This window comes from Coregonus clupeaformis, chromosome 18, assembly GCF_020615455.1.
Source record: "Coregonus clupeaformis isolate EN_2021a chromosome 18, ASM2061545v1, whole genome shotgun sequence".
Taxonomy (NCBI): domain Eukaryota; kingdom Metazoa; phylum Chordata; class Actinopteri; order Salmoniformes; family Salmonidae; genus Coregonus; species Coregonus clupeaformis.
The window spans coordinates 10512557-10528109 of record NC_059209.1 but is presented as its reverse complement, the minus strand read 5'-3'; the positions used below and the strand labels follow the sequence as shown (position 1 = coordinate 10528109).

General features: G+C 40.5%; 1 long non-coding RNA gene across 1 annotated transcript; it reads right to left on the bottom strand.

Moving 5' to 3' along the window:
* Positions 1-2237: 2237 nt before the first annotated feature.
* On the bottom strand, positions 2238-2896 carry LOC121587252. The gene is made up of 3 exons (XR_006004026.1): positions 2816-2896; positions 2532-2640; positions 2238-2343 (listed from the first exon to the last, which is right to left on the bottom strand). It is a non-coding gene; the product is annotated as an uncharacterized LOC121587252 (long non-coding RNA).
* Between the last annotated feature and the right edge of the window lie 12657 nt (positions 2897-15553).

Sequence of the window (15553 nt, the reverse complement as noted above, 5' to 3'; positions counted from 1 at the left end):
AAGGCCACTCAACATGTACTGCACTGACACATATGACTGATGATTGGTTGAAAGAAATTGATAATAAGAAAATTGTGGGAGCAGTACTGTTAGATTTCAGTGCAGCCTTTGATATTATTGACCATAACCTGTTGTTGAAAAAACGTATGTGTTATGGCTTTTCAACCTCTGCCATATCGTGGATTCAGAGCTATCTATCTAATATAACTCAAAGGGTTTTATTTAATGGAAGCTTCTCTAATGTCAAACATGTAAAGTGTGGTGTACCAAAGGGCAGCTCTCTAGGCCCTCTACTCTTTTCTATTTTTACCAATGACCTGCCACTGGCATTAAACAAAGCATGTGTGTCCATGTATGCTGATGATTCAACCATATATGCATCAGCAACCACAGCTAATGAAGTCACTGAAACCCTTAACAAAGAGTTGCAGTCCATTTTGGAATGGGTGGCCACTAATAAACTGGTCCTGAACATCTCTAAAACTAAGGGCATTGTATTTGGTACAAATCATTCCCTATGTTCTAGACCTCAGCTGAATCTGGTAAAGAATGGTGTGGCTGTTGAACAAGTAGAGGAGACTAAATTACTTGGCGTTACCTTAGATTGTAAACTATCATGGTCAAAACATATAGATTCAATGGTTGTAAAGATGGGGAGAGGTCTGTCCATAATAAAGAGATGCTCTGCTTTTTTGACACCACACTCCAAAAAGCAAGTTCTGCAGGCTCTAGTTTTGTCTAATCTTGATTATTGTCAAGTCGTGTGGTCCAGTGCTGCAAGGAAAGTCCTAGTTAAGCTGCAGCTTGCCCAAAACAGAGCATCACGTCTTGCTCTTCATTGTAATCAGAGGGCTGATATAAATACTATGCATGCCAGTCTTTCTTGGCTAAGAGTTGATGAGAGACTGACTGCATCACTTCTTCTTTTTATAAAAAAACATTAATGTGTTGAAAATCCCAAATTGTTTGCATAGTCAACTTACACACAGCTCTGACACACACACTTACCCCACCAGACATGCCACCAGGGGTCTTTTCACAGTCCCCAAATCCAGAACATATTCAAGAAAGCATACAGTATTATATAGAGCCATTATTGCATGGAACTCCATTCCATCTCATATTGCTCAAATAAACAGCAAACCTGGTTTAAAAAAACAGATAAAGCAACACCTCACGGCACAACGCCTCTCCCCTATTTGACCTAGATAGTTTGTGTGTATGTATTGATATGTAGGCTACGTGTGCCTTTAAAAAATGTTTTATGTAGTTCTGTCCTTGAGCTGCTCTTGTCTATTAATGTTCTGTATTATGTCATGTTTCATGTTTTGTGTGGACCCCAGGAAGAGTAGCTGCTGCTTTTGCAACAGCTAATGGGTATCCTAATAAAATACCAAATACCAAATATCGTACTTTGTAAATATCTATTCAGGCAAGTGTATTTATCTATTGTATAGCATATGTATTATCTCTCTGTTTCTGTCCATTACAGAACTATACCCAAATTAATTGTGGTAGAAAATTCCCATGACGTTCTTATTCATAATCAGCTTTATTGTGGCCATGGAACCTTTGGGCCAGCATAGTGCCCACCAAAATTCTAATGACAAACACCATACGAGAGCTTTTATACCTAAGCCCTACTTTCAGCATTGTACACTTTTGTAATTACTATATCCTGTGGGAGCAGCCAGAACATTTTGGTACTGAAGTTGAAAATAGCTCTAAAAATATGACAGACCAGGGGCACAAATGAGACCTCTACAAAAAATACCAGATATACCACATTGGTACACATTATTGAAATTAGGACAGGGATTGGTGTGTTTTACTTGCGTTTTACTGAGCCAAAACCAACTGGAAAATGGGCTTTATGCTTCAAGTTACCCTTTGAAATGTCGAATTTAGCGAAGTTTAGGATGAGGGGGATAAAGTCGTTGATGTTGTCTGGCAGCCTGGCAGCGTGGGATTGGTGCCAACAGCAAAGCAACTTCCCCTAATGTATCCTGGAGAGAAAGAGAGAGAGCATGTGGCAGTGGAGGGATCGTTCAAATGATGTAAAAGGCATGCAGTATTCTAACACACAGGTAACAAGTAAATAGCCTGATGTGGACACCAATTCAGAGGCAAACTATGTGAAAGTGACTAGGAGTCATCTATAGGTAATATAACACAACACGAGAAAGAGAGACACCTTGAGAGCATCATGCCAAACAGGAAGCGTAAGAAAGGGGCTTTCCTTGAAAGACAGGGTGGGAGAGGAGGGTCTCAGCTGAGGTCCAAGCATTCTGATATATTTTGTCCAGTTGTCCCTCAAACAGGCATGTAGGTGCCATCAACCAGCTTGAGGATGATAGAGAGAGAGAGAGAGAGAGAGAGAGAGAGAGAGAGAGAGAGAGAGAGAGAGAGAGAGAGAGAGAGAGAGAATCACTGTTGAGGATTCTATTTTTTAAAATAGTGTAATACTGTTCTAGAGTCAGATTGTCTCAGCAGGTAGGGTACAGCAGGGTTAGAGAGATATGCAAACTTACCATCATGGGGCCAGGCTTTTTGCTTCTCATCTGGGTGTTGTAGGAGGAAGTAGTGTAGGACCATGAGAGCTTCTGGATAGGGCTGAGTGACTGGACTTCGTGAATGGTCCTGTGAATGAATGAGAGAGAGGGAGAGAGGGTGTGGGGGGAATCTGTCATTAAGTAATATCAGACTTTCTCCGTATCATTGATCATCAGCCCCCCTGTAAGGTGGTTGGTATACATTCAGAAATTTACCCACACCAATACATATGTGAATTATACCCACACCAATTTTAACTTACTGTAATGGCTGAAGTAACTGGATGAAGTTCATGATGATCTGCTCAGATGCCCTTCTCCTGCGGACACATTCTGAACCCACACACTATCAGCATTGACTGTAGCTTAACTGGATATTGTTGTATTGAATGTGTAAGGAATAGCTTGGCAAAGGGCCAGATAGGTAACCATTTACAGTAACTGCAGTTCATTATTAGCCTACTCAGTCAATAAGCACCAGCCAGACAGAAGATCTAGCTAAGAAAGTAACATAGAAATCTCACCTTTCTGCAGCAGGTACCTCTGGCTGGGCCGCTTCATCTTGTAGCAGGTTGAGGGACTGACGTTAGCTTCTACTAGCTAGCTAGTATGAGGGACTAACTTACTTCCACTAGCTAGCATGACTATAGCCAGTAGCCAGGTGGGGCCTGCTAGCTAGTCAGCAGGAACGTTAGCCAGCTAATGCTAGCTAGCTAGGTAGTTCAAGCCAACTTTGTTCAGTTGTTGTTTGAGTTCGTTCTATTGGCATGCTAACTTCAAGACATGTTAAGCATCTTACTTAACATTACTATTTTTATCTTCTTGTCACACAAATGTCTAATCCTTTCTCTTTGCTGCCAACACTGCAGCTCCACCCAGACTGTAAACACACCCACTAGGCGTGTTCCGGAGACATTTAAAACCCCACCTCTTTAAGGAATACCTGGGATAGGATAAAGTAATCCTTAAACCCCACCCAGGTCCTGCCGTGTAGTTCTGGGCTGATCCCTCACCTTCCTCATGATCATTGATGCCCCACAAGGTGAGATCTTGCATGGAGCCCCAGACCGAGGTTGATTGACCGTCATCTTGAACTTCTTCCATTTTCTAATAATTACGCCAACAGTTGTTGCCTTCTCACCAAGCTGCTTGCCGATTGTCCTGTAGCCCATCCCAGCCTTGTGCAGGTCTACAATTTTATCCCTGATGTTCTTACACAGTTCTCTGGTCTTGGCCATTGTGAAGAGGTTGGAGTCTGTTTGATTGAGTGTGTGGACAGGTGTCATTTATACAGGTAACGAGTTCAAACAGGTGCAGTTAATACAGGTAAGTCTGGATCATCCTTGGGAGCAATTTCCAAACGCCTGAATGTACCACGTTCATCTGTACAAACAATAGTATGCAAGTATAAACACCATGGGACCACGCAACCGTCATATCGCTCAGGAAGGAGACTCGTTCTGTCTCCTAGAGATGAACGTACTTTGGTGCGAAAAGTGCAAATCAATCCCAGAACAACAGAAAAGGACCTTGTGAAGATGGTGGAGGAAACAGGTACAAAATATCGACATAACCTGAAAGGCCGCTCAGCAAGGAAGAAGCCACTGCTCCAAAACCGGCATAAAAAAGCCAGACTACGGTTTGCAACTGCACATGGGGACAAAGATCATACTTTTTGTAGAAATGTCCTCTGTTCTGATGAAACAAAAATAGAACTGTTTGGGCGTAATGAACATCGTTATGTTTGGAGGAAAAAGGGGGAGCTTGCAAGCTGAAGAACACCATTTCAACCGTGAAGCACGGGGGTGGCAGCATCATGCTGTGGGGGTGCTTTTCTGCAGGAGGGACTGGTGCACTTCACAAAATAGATGGCATCATGAGGAAGGAAAATTATGTGGATATATTGAAGCAACATCTCAAGACATCAGTCAGGAAGTTAAAGCTTAGTCACAAATGGGTCTTCCAAATGGACAATGACCCCAAGCATACTTCCAAAGTTGTGGCAAAATGGCTTAAGGACAACAAAGTCAAGGTATTGGAGTGGCCATCACAAAGCCCTGACCTCAATCCTATAGAAAATGTGTGGGCAGAACTGAAAAAGCGTGTGCGAGCAAGGAGGCCTACAAACCTGACTCAGTTACACCAGCTCTGTCAGGAGGAATGGGCCAAAATTCACCAACTTATTGTGGGAAGCTTGTGGAAGGCTACCCAAAACGTTTGACACAAGTTAAACAATTTAAAGGCAATGCTACAAAATACTAATTGAGTGTATGTAAACTTCTGACCCACTGGGAATGTGATGAAAGAAATAAAAGCTGAAATAAATAATTCTCTCTACTATTATTCTGACATTTCACATTCTTAAAATGAAGTGGTGATCCTAACTGACCTAAGACAGGGAATTTTTAGGATTAAATGTCAGAAATTGTGAAAAACTGAGTTTAAATGTATTTGGCTAAGGTGTATGTAAACTTCCGACTTCAACTGTACTTCCCAATCTGTTTGACTGTGATCCTGGCTCAGTTGACATGTCGGTAAGTGAAATCGAACAGCTGATCGAGCTGTCATGTGACCAAATGCTGCAGACAACGCATTCACGGGTCACTATGGAGGAGTTTTGGTTCTTGACTCAAAGGGAATACCCTGTTGTCTCCCTCTGAGCATTAATGGCGCGTTCAAAACAACTGGGAAGTCGAAACTGGGAACTCGAAACTGGGAACTCGGAAATCTCCGACTTCCGACTTCAGTGCGTTCAAGACAACTGTGAACTCGGAAAGAAATTGATTTTATTAATTTTTTATTTAACCTTTATTTAACTAGGCAAGTCAGTTAAGAACAAATTCTTATTTACAATGATGGCCTACACCGTCCAAACCCAAGCTCCGACTAGGAAAAATCGTTTTGAACGGTCATCCAACTCCGAATTCCAACTCGGGAACTCTTTCTAGGGCTCCGACTTTCCCACCTAAAGATCACTGACGTCATGATTTGACCTTATATTTTTCAGAGTTCGCAGTTGTCTTAAAAGCACCATAAAACTCATGGTAGGCTACCCTTCGCCAACTCATATCTGTGTGAAGCTGGATTCAGTGCTCGCGTCAGCATTAAAACCAAATATCAATCCAGGTTGGATGTGACAGCTGAGATGAGGTGCACACTGTCGACCACGCTCCCCCAACTTTGAGAAGCACCGACACAACATTCATCAAGCACACCCATCACTAACCCCTTCAGAGAGGACACAGGGTACACAGTCTGCTTCCCCACCTCCTACACACACAAACACACACACACACACACACACACACATCTCCTCCCTCCTCCCTCATCTTACCAGTAACGGCTGTACCACAGGGAGTGTTGTCAATAGCTCCATAGCTTTGTGCATGCAGTATAAGGGCTGCTCCCCGCTCTGGTCCTCTCCACAGTCACCTTGAACTCTCCCAGCTCCCGGCCAACCCCTCAGACACTGTCACCAGAGAGTCTTCATACACACCGCTGCATCTCGGCAGCCCCTACACACACTTGAAGTAGCTAGCAAGCTAACACATCATCACATATTAGCCTATAGGCTGTGTATGATGGTTAGTACAGAGACACACAAACTCTTACTAACATTCAAATCAAATCAAATCAAATGTTATTTGTCAAATACACGTGTTTAGCAGATGTTATGGCGGGTGTAGCGAAATGCTTGTGCTTCTAGCTCCGACAGTGCAGTAATATCTAACAAGTAATATCTAACAATTTCACAACATATACCCAATACACACAAAACTAGTAAGGAATGGAATTTAAGAATTGATAGCATGTAGCAAGCCTACCGTTAACGTTACAGTAGATGAATTAATAATTAATAATAGATTAATTAATAGATAGTAGATTAATCAAAAAAAGTTAGAAGGGTTAACTCTTACTTTGAAGGGATAGGAAGTACTGGCTGTGCATTTGGCCCATGACAGACATTCCACATTTAACCCCACCCACTTGTGAAAATCGAGATATCACGTTTCAAGATAACAGAAAAACAAAAACGAAATAGCCACAAAAAGTGCATTTGTTTTTGTTTATGTGCACACAAAAAAGCGAAAAATAACAAAAATAACATTCATCTGGCAAAAACGAGATACCAAAAATCGAGGCGTTTTTTGTAAAAATAAAAGGAGAAAATGTAAGTTTTCACGTTGCTGACAATGCCGTCTTACATCAGAAAACCATTAGCCACGATATACAGTGGGGGAAAAAAGTATTTAGTCAGCCACCAATTGTGCAAGTTCTCCCACTTAAAAAGATGAGAGAGGCCTGTAATTTTCATTATAGGTTCACGTCAACTATGACAGACAAATTGAGAAAAAAATATCCAGAAAATCACATTGTAGGATTTTTTATGAATTTATTTGCAAATTATGGTGGAAAATAAGTATTTGGTCACCTACAAACAAGCAATATTTCTGGCTCTCACAGACCTGTAACTTCTTCTTTAAGAGGCTCCTCTGTCCTCCACTCATTACCTGTATTAATGGCACCTGTTTGAACTTGTTATCAGTATAAAAGACACCTGTCCACAACCTCAAACAGTCACACTCCAAACTCCACTATGGCCAAGACCAAAGAGCTGTCAAAGGACACCAGAAACAAAATTGTAGACCTGCACCAGGCTGGGAAGACTGAATCTGCAATAGGTAAGCAGCTTGGTTTGAAGAAATCAACTGTGGGAGCAATTATTAGGAAATGGAAGACATACAAGACCACTGATCATCTCCCTCGATCTGGGGCTCCACGCAAGATCTCACCCCGTGGGGTCAAAATGATCACAAGAACGGTGAGCAAAAATCCCAGAACCACATGGGGGGACCTAGTGAATGACCTGCAGAGAGCTGGGACCAAAGTAACAAAGCCTACCATCAGTAACACACTACGCCGCTAGGGACTCAAATCCTGCAGTGCCAGACGTGTCCCCCTGCTTAAGCCAGTACAGGTCCAGGCCCGTCTGAAGTTTGCTAGAGTGCATTTGGATGATCCAGAAGAGGATTGGGAGAATGTCATATGGTCAGATGAAACCAAAATAGAACTTTTTGGTAAAAACTCAACTCGTCATGTTTGGAGGACAAAGAATGCTGAGTTGCATCCAAAGAACACCATACCTACTGTGAAGTATGGGAGAGGAAACATCATGCTTTGGGGCTGTTTTTCTGCAAAGGGACCAGGACGACTGATCCGTGTAAAGGAAAGAATGAATGGGGCCATGTATTGTGAGATTTTGAGTGAAAACCTCCTTCCATCAGTAAGGGCATTGAAGATGAAACGTGGCTGGGTCTTTCAGCATGACAATGATCCCAAACACACCGCCCAGGCAACGAGGAGTGGCTTCGTAAGAAGCATTTCAAGGTCCTGGAGTGGCCTAGCCAGTCTCCAGATCTCAACCCCATAGAAAATCTTTGGAGGGAGTTGAAAGTCCGTGTTGCCCAGCGACAGCCCCAAAACATCACTGCTCTAGAGGAGATCTGCATGGAGGAATGGGCCAAAATACCAGCAACAGTGTGTGAAAACCTTGTGAAGACTTACAGAAAACGTTTGACCTGTGTCATTGCCAACAAAGGGTATATAACAAAGTATTGAGAAACTTTTGTTATTGACCAAATACTTATTTTCCACCACAATTTGCAAATAAATTCATGAAAAATCCTACAATGTGATTTTCTGGATTTTTCTTCCTCATTTTGTCTGTCATAGTTGACGTGTACCTATGATGAAAATTACAGGCCTCTCTCATCTTTTTAAGTGGGAGAACTTGCACAATTGGTGGCTGACTAAATACTTTTTTCCCCACTATATATAGCCTTGCTATTGTTATTTTTATTGCTGCTCTTTAATTATTTGTTACTTTTATTTAGTGTTATTTTATATTGTATTTTTGTGTGTGATTTTTTTTGGTATTCTTTCTTTAAACTGCATTGTTGGTTAAGGGCTTGTAAGTAAGCATTTCACTGTAAGGTATACACCTGTTGAATTTGGCGCATGTGACAAATAACATTTTATTTTATTTGTTAACTAAAGGGAAAAACTCTAGAAATTTGAGTGAAGTTCAATCTCGTGCTTCTCTGCACGTGCTGATATTTCTTCTGCGCTGCAGTCCCGGGGAGCTCCGCGCCCACGCACTCCCGCAGTTTAGAGGGAACATTGGTTATGGGGTGATTGGTGGATGTCATGGTTACCTGCAGGAAGTCCCCAGAGTGCTGTGCATAGAGGAGAGCCAAGGCAACCTACTTGGAACAGAATGGACTCCTGTATCTCCTGTCTCTGTCAGTTGAGCAGAAAACAACTTCACCACCACATATTAGTGACAGTTATCACATCTTCATTGCAATCAGATTGTATCTCAAAGTATGGTTAGCGGTTTACAATATTGGCTATTATTTGGTTCAGAGCCTGACCTCTCTTGGCTCCCCCTCTTCAATCACTGACCTCTTCCCCAGTGAGGGTCTTCCCTGTCTGTTCTCACCCTGCCTCTCACCCTTCTTCTGCCACCCAGTCATGCTGGTCTTCCAAGTCCTCCTCCTCTACTAAACCCCTCCTCAACTTAGGTACAAAGCTCTTAATTAAACCAAAGATGGTATAGAAAACTAAACCACTTTGGCTTTGGTTAAACCACAAGGTTAAACATTAGCTAACGTTAGTTAGCTAGCTGACGTTAACCTAGCTTGCCTCAATAGCCTGCTTTAATGACAGCAGAACAAATAACTACTTACTTCAATTTCAATATTGAAATCATATTTGATTAGCTAGCTAGTTGGTCAGCTAGTTTCTCTACTGAAAAACTAATCGAACCAACATCTTTATTATTGTCAGCCATCGTTCACCTTTCACCATCCCCTTTCATCTCAATGTAAGAAAATCAGGTTAGAGAGCAGTCAAGCCGTGATTGGTCCAAAACCTGACCAATTGCATTTCAGTAGACTGCTACAGGCTATGTGCATTGGCTAGAATGGCCCCCTGCTATACAATTATAGTAAGCAGTTGAGAGAACAAAATGGATTTTGGAGAGCAAACTGGAAAATTGGTGTGAGAGTGAGAAAAGACATCTGTGTGTGGAGTCGGGATGCATGCAGTCATTTCTGAGTCTTGACATGAGTCCTGCGCTCACGGGACCTGTCCTCTGCTCGCTCGACCACATTTCTTCTCTCTCGACTCAAGTGTTTGCTCGCGCAATGATGATTAATCTCGCTTGCATGCGCCATCTCTAGCCCGTTCAACTTTTGAATCAGATTTGACACCATACTATTCACATCGTTTATCAGTGCAATTTTGACAGCCAACTAGCTGAAACAGTTAGAGAGGATTTATTTAATGTTCCCTCGTTAGATTTTAGCTCATCTCGCTCTGGCTAGCATTAGTTGTTGATCTTGTTGTTGTTGATGTGCATAACTGAGGGAGAGACAGCCTACCTTCTGATGGTTGTTTGATCAATAAGTCTGTAAAGTTCCCAAATGTAATAGAACTCCCATGGTATTTACATATTTGCAGAAATCCATTCAGGTATATTTTGTGGCTTTTGGCGAATGCGTTCTAATGATCTAAAGTCGCGCTGTTGCTACTGCCTGTAAACATAGTCCAGTTCAAAGTGAATGATGGCAGGCCCATGTGGCAAATTGCTTATTTGCATAAAGGCCTACTGTAGCTCTAATTGGCTATGGCACACCAGTCTGTTCCTTGATGAGACAGATGTTTTTTGGGGGTTTTATTTACCGCAATGTCTATTAATTGTCAAAACGCATGGCCGCTTTCCCACTCTATATTGCTATAGAATTCTCATAAATGCCTTGGGCTACTCTACGTCATTCCCAAACAATGTATGAATTTATGAAAACGTGAAAATGACCATATACTGTAGAAGTGCTCACTTGTAAAAAATAATAATAATAATAATTTAAAAAATATATATAATAATAATATTTTTATTGTCATTCTTCCTGGGGGTGTATTTGAACAGATTGTTTATACGATTTCATAATGCTAAAACGCTGTCAGTTCCACTTTAAACACACACGTTCTGTAGTAGGTCCACGTGCTGATCTCTTTGGTCATGTCTACACTTGACACTTACATGCGACTTCTGCTATCAGAATACAAAGGTCACATTTAAAAGACTGGTCTAGACCCACAAAAGTCGCTTTGTGGTCTGATTGTGTTCAGATCTGTGTGCGGATTTCTCCTCAGTCTGGAAGTCACGTTTGCAATCATATCGCGTGAAACAATGCACGAGCCGGCAGCACGGTCATGGCTAGATTAAATGTTTTGCATTTTAGCTAAACCTCACCCTTTTCCTAACCTTAACCTAATTCTCTGAACCTGCTACCTTAATTCTCCTAATCTGTTACAAAAAGTCAAATCTGACTTTAATTTTACAAAAGCTGTATCCCTTCTAGCCATGACCGGCAGCGCAGGAACTCTAGTCAGGGTGGAATCGCCCATTATAAATATGAACCAGTCCATGGGTGATTAATGACACTTGTTTCTACTATTATGAGAAAAACTTGGATTGTATTAATATTGATATGAAATGTATGTATATGTAGGGAAATAAATTATTGATCTATTATGAGTTAGTATTCGGCTGAATGGATTAATTTACTTTTTTGGAGGCCTATTTTTGCCAACAATGTGGCCTCAACACCCCTGAGTCAATACTTTGTAGAAGCACCTTTGGCAGCGATTACAGCTGTGAGTCTTTTTGGGTAAGTCTCTAAGAGCTTTCCACACCTGGATTGTGCAACCTTCGCCCATAATTCTTTAATAAATTATTCAAATTAGCTGTTGATCATTGCTAGACAACCATTTTCAGGTCTTGCCATAGATTGTCAAGTAGATTTAAGTCAAAACTGTAACTTGGCGACTCAGGAACATTTACTGTCTTCTAGGTAAGCAACTCCAATGTAGATATGGGTTTGTGTTTTAGGTTGTTGTCCTGCTGAAAGGTGAATTCATCTCACAGTGTCTGGTGGAAAGCAGACTAAACCAGGTTTTCCTCTAGGATTTTGGCTGTGCTTAGCTCCATTCCATTTTTAAAAAACCCTAAACTATTACAAGCATACCCATAACATGATGCAGCCACCACCATGCTTGAAAATATGGAGAGTGATACTCTGTAATGTGTTGTATTGGATTTGCCCCAAACATAACACTTTGTATTCAGGAGAAAAAGTGAATTGTTTTGCCACATTCTTTGCAGTATTACTTTAGTACCTTGTTACAAACATGACGCATGTTTTGTAATATTTGTATTCTGTACAGGCTTCCTTCTTTTCACTCTGTCAATTAGGCTAGTATTGTGGAGTAACTACAATGTTGTTGATCCATCCTCAGTTTTCTCCTATCACAGCCATTAAACTCTGTAACTGTTTTAAAGTCACCATTGGCCTCATGGTGACATTCCTCATGGTGACATTCCTCTCCGGCAACTGAGTTAGGAAGGACACCTGTATCTTTGTAGTGACTGGGTGTATTGATACACCATCCAAAGTGTAAATAATAACTTCCCCATGCTCAAAGGGATATTCAATGTCTGCTTTCTTTATTCTTACCCATCTACCAATAGGTGCCCTTCTTTGCGAGGCATTGGAAAACCTCCCTGGTATTTGTGGTTGCGTCTGTGTTTGAAATTCACTGCTTGACTGAGGGACCTTACAGATAATTGTATATGCTGTGTACAGAGATGAGGTAGTCATTCAAAAATCATGCTTAATTAATTAGTACAAATTTCAAAAAACATTATTACACTTTGACATTACGGGGCATTGTGTGGAGGCCACTTCCCAAAAATCTATATTTAATCAATTTTAAATTCAGGCTGTAACACAACAAAATGTGGAAAAAGTCAAGGGGTGTGAATACTTTCTGAAGGCACTGTATATATGCACTAATGCAGCATTGAGACCTGAATATCACACACATATCATATTGTTGCAAATAATTAATTTAATACAAATAGTCAGCATGTTCATGACATGCCCAAGAGGGCAGAGGACAAAGAAAGGTAAAGAAGAATACTGATTGAGATACAGGTCTTCCATGATGGATTCATATAAGTACTTCATAGGAGACAACCAAAGAAAATAAAACATGGAACAGAAGAGGCAGGATTAGTAATAAATAATACAAGCAAGGTATTGTTTTGGTAGAGCCATTGCCCTTCTCTGCTGAATTCATTAGGGAAGATATACTGTATATAGTGTTTCTCAAATGGCACACTATTCCCTATAAAGTGCACTATTTTTGACCAGGGCCTCATTTATAACCATTGCGTAAAATTTTACACTAAATATTTGCATGCGCTATTTCTGAAAATACTGCGCACGCACAAAAAGATTGAGATTCATAAACTTGGCGCACGTCATACATACATCTTTCCCTTTATAAATCCGACCTGTCTTAAAAATGTGAGCGTGAACAAGCATTATAACTCCTGAATAATGCCCATCATTCACATTTTATGGTGACAATAATGCCCTTATTTGCTGTATACGTTGGAAGCATTGGAATTAGGCCACAACAGTATATCTAAAGGAAATATCAATGGAAAACTTGATCAAATGTCTTTGGTGGTGTTGGCAGAATGTTTTTTTTTGTGTGTATGACATGTGCTGTATCTGACCGTTTCTGAAACACAAAAACAATTGCAAATTGTTGTGGACCTGTTAACAGATCATTAGAATTCAATCATGTTTTGCATTTACTTTTTCCCCAACCTAAATATGCTGCACTGCCCGCGGATTCTGAAACATTGTCTACTCTGATATATATATATATATATTTTAAACTACAGTAGGCCTACTTACTGTGGTAGCCTTCACGCGTCAATACAAAATATCAACGTTTTGTTCAACTGTTAAATTCTACTATATGTTACAAACCACACACTTTTGGATGCATAGAGCAAAAACTTGAAATTATAATAGCCTATCTATCTAATAGGCCCAATGAAATGAGAGATGTGCATGTTAATTTGTTGTATGGCTACTTCAGGAATATTAACTCATGGCCAGAAAAGGTGCAATGGTTATGATATATGTATTGTTTATAAATTAAATATTGTTAGGCTACTCGAGAAGTTTTACAATACAGTATTCAGACGTATCCTTCAAACGTCAATGGAAAAGCTGCACCGTCTGTTCTACCGTTAAACTGCGCTTGGATCAAGCAAAATACTTTCAAAATACTGGTAGCTTATCTATTTACTACTGTGAAGTGGGTCCAATTAAATGAGATGGGACAAATGGTATCATATCTTTACTTGTTGTAGGCCTATAGGCTATTTCGCGATTATGAAACCATCACAATCAGGAAAGGTGAATAATTTATTCTGCAATGATCATGGAAATTAAATAATCAAATTATTTTAGAATGCAAAGAAAATAAAGATTTTCGCTCTTCTCACTAATAGAAACTGATTGCATCTTGTTATATTTAGCTACCAGTTTTTTTTGTTATGAATAAGTCATATTTCCCATTTGCACAAGGCTACTAGGGTACTTTTGCCTTTTTGCAATGCAATACTTCAACCACTAGAAACTGTGCGTCTAAAGTTTGCGGGAGAATAAACACACTCTCACGTCAAGTAGTTTTTATAAATGCCAACTTTTCTGTGAAAACTGGCGCATGAATGTTTTGGGGGATATTTTGTGAGTATGCAACATTTATAAAATGAGGCCCCTGGTCAAAAGTAGTGCACTATATAGGGAATAGGGTGCCATTTGAGACATAGATACAGTATAGCTAGAGGTCAACATGTAGGCCTATAGGGGCTGCCTGCATCTGTGGATCTACAGCAGATATGTACAGTTTCTTAAATAATTCCCTATTTCTTCTCAAATAAGTTGAAATTGAAAAAAACTGTCCCCAAACTTTATTATTGGATTTTCAACATTGCAGAACCAAATGTATTTTTGTAAACTTAAGTTTACAATTTTAACTGAGAAAATAAAGACAAATGGCATGGACAAAATTGGCACCACAGAGCTAGTACTTGGTGGCACAGCCTTTGGCCAAGATAACTGCCAACAAATGCTTCTTGTAGCCATCAATGATCTTGCTGCACCTTTCTACTGGCAATTTGGCCCACTCTTCAGCAGAAAACGTATCTAGTTCTTCAATGTTTGAAGGGTGCCCTCTGCCAACTGCTGTTTTCAGCTTTCGCCATAGGTTATGGATGCGATTTAGATCTGGACTCGTCACTGGCCACTCCAGAAAAGTCCAGCGTTTCTTCTCGAAACATTCCAGGGTGATTTCTGTGTGTGTTTGGGGTTGTTGTCCTGCTGGAAGACCCACAATCATCAACAGACTGTTTCTTGGCACTGGGTTGAACATTGCACTCCAAAACACGTTGATAATCTGCTGATTTTATGTCGTGCACACATTCAAGGACCCAGTACCAGAAGCAGCCTAAAACAACCCCACAGTATCATCGAAGCTCCCCCATAATTGATTGTAGGGAGGGTGTTTTTTTATTTGAACACTTCATTAAGTCATTGGTAAACATAGGAAGACCCCACTGCTGAAGGAAACAAGAAAGCGTGATTGAACTTTAAAAAACCCCACCTAATCAAGCCTAAATCCTGGGGGAAATGTTCTGTGGACAATACAACTAAATGAAATCACTAGCCTCTCTCTTCCAGCTGTTCCCATGCACAACAGGCTATTGCAGGGGTAGACAGCAGTTTGGGGGACAACTTCAGCATTGATTCATATGCCTCCAAACACACAGAAAGTACATGCTTACACACACACAAAGGCTTGCAGTCATTGCTTTGATCAAATATGAATTTAGGACAACAGTCGAACAATAAGACAATATGCATTTACATTGCAACCAACCCTTGCTCAATACACTTGAATGTTAGTTGACATTTTTATGGCCAAACAGGGAGTCAATGCATTCAGCACATCGATTAAGAAGAAAATCTAAATAATTAGGAAATAAATGTTATGCGCAAATAATGCTAAGA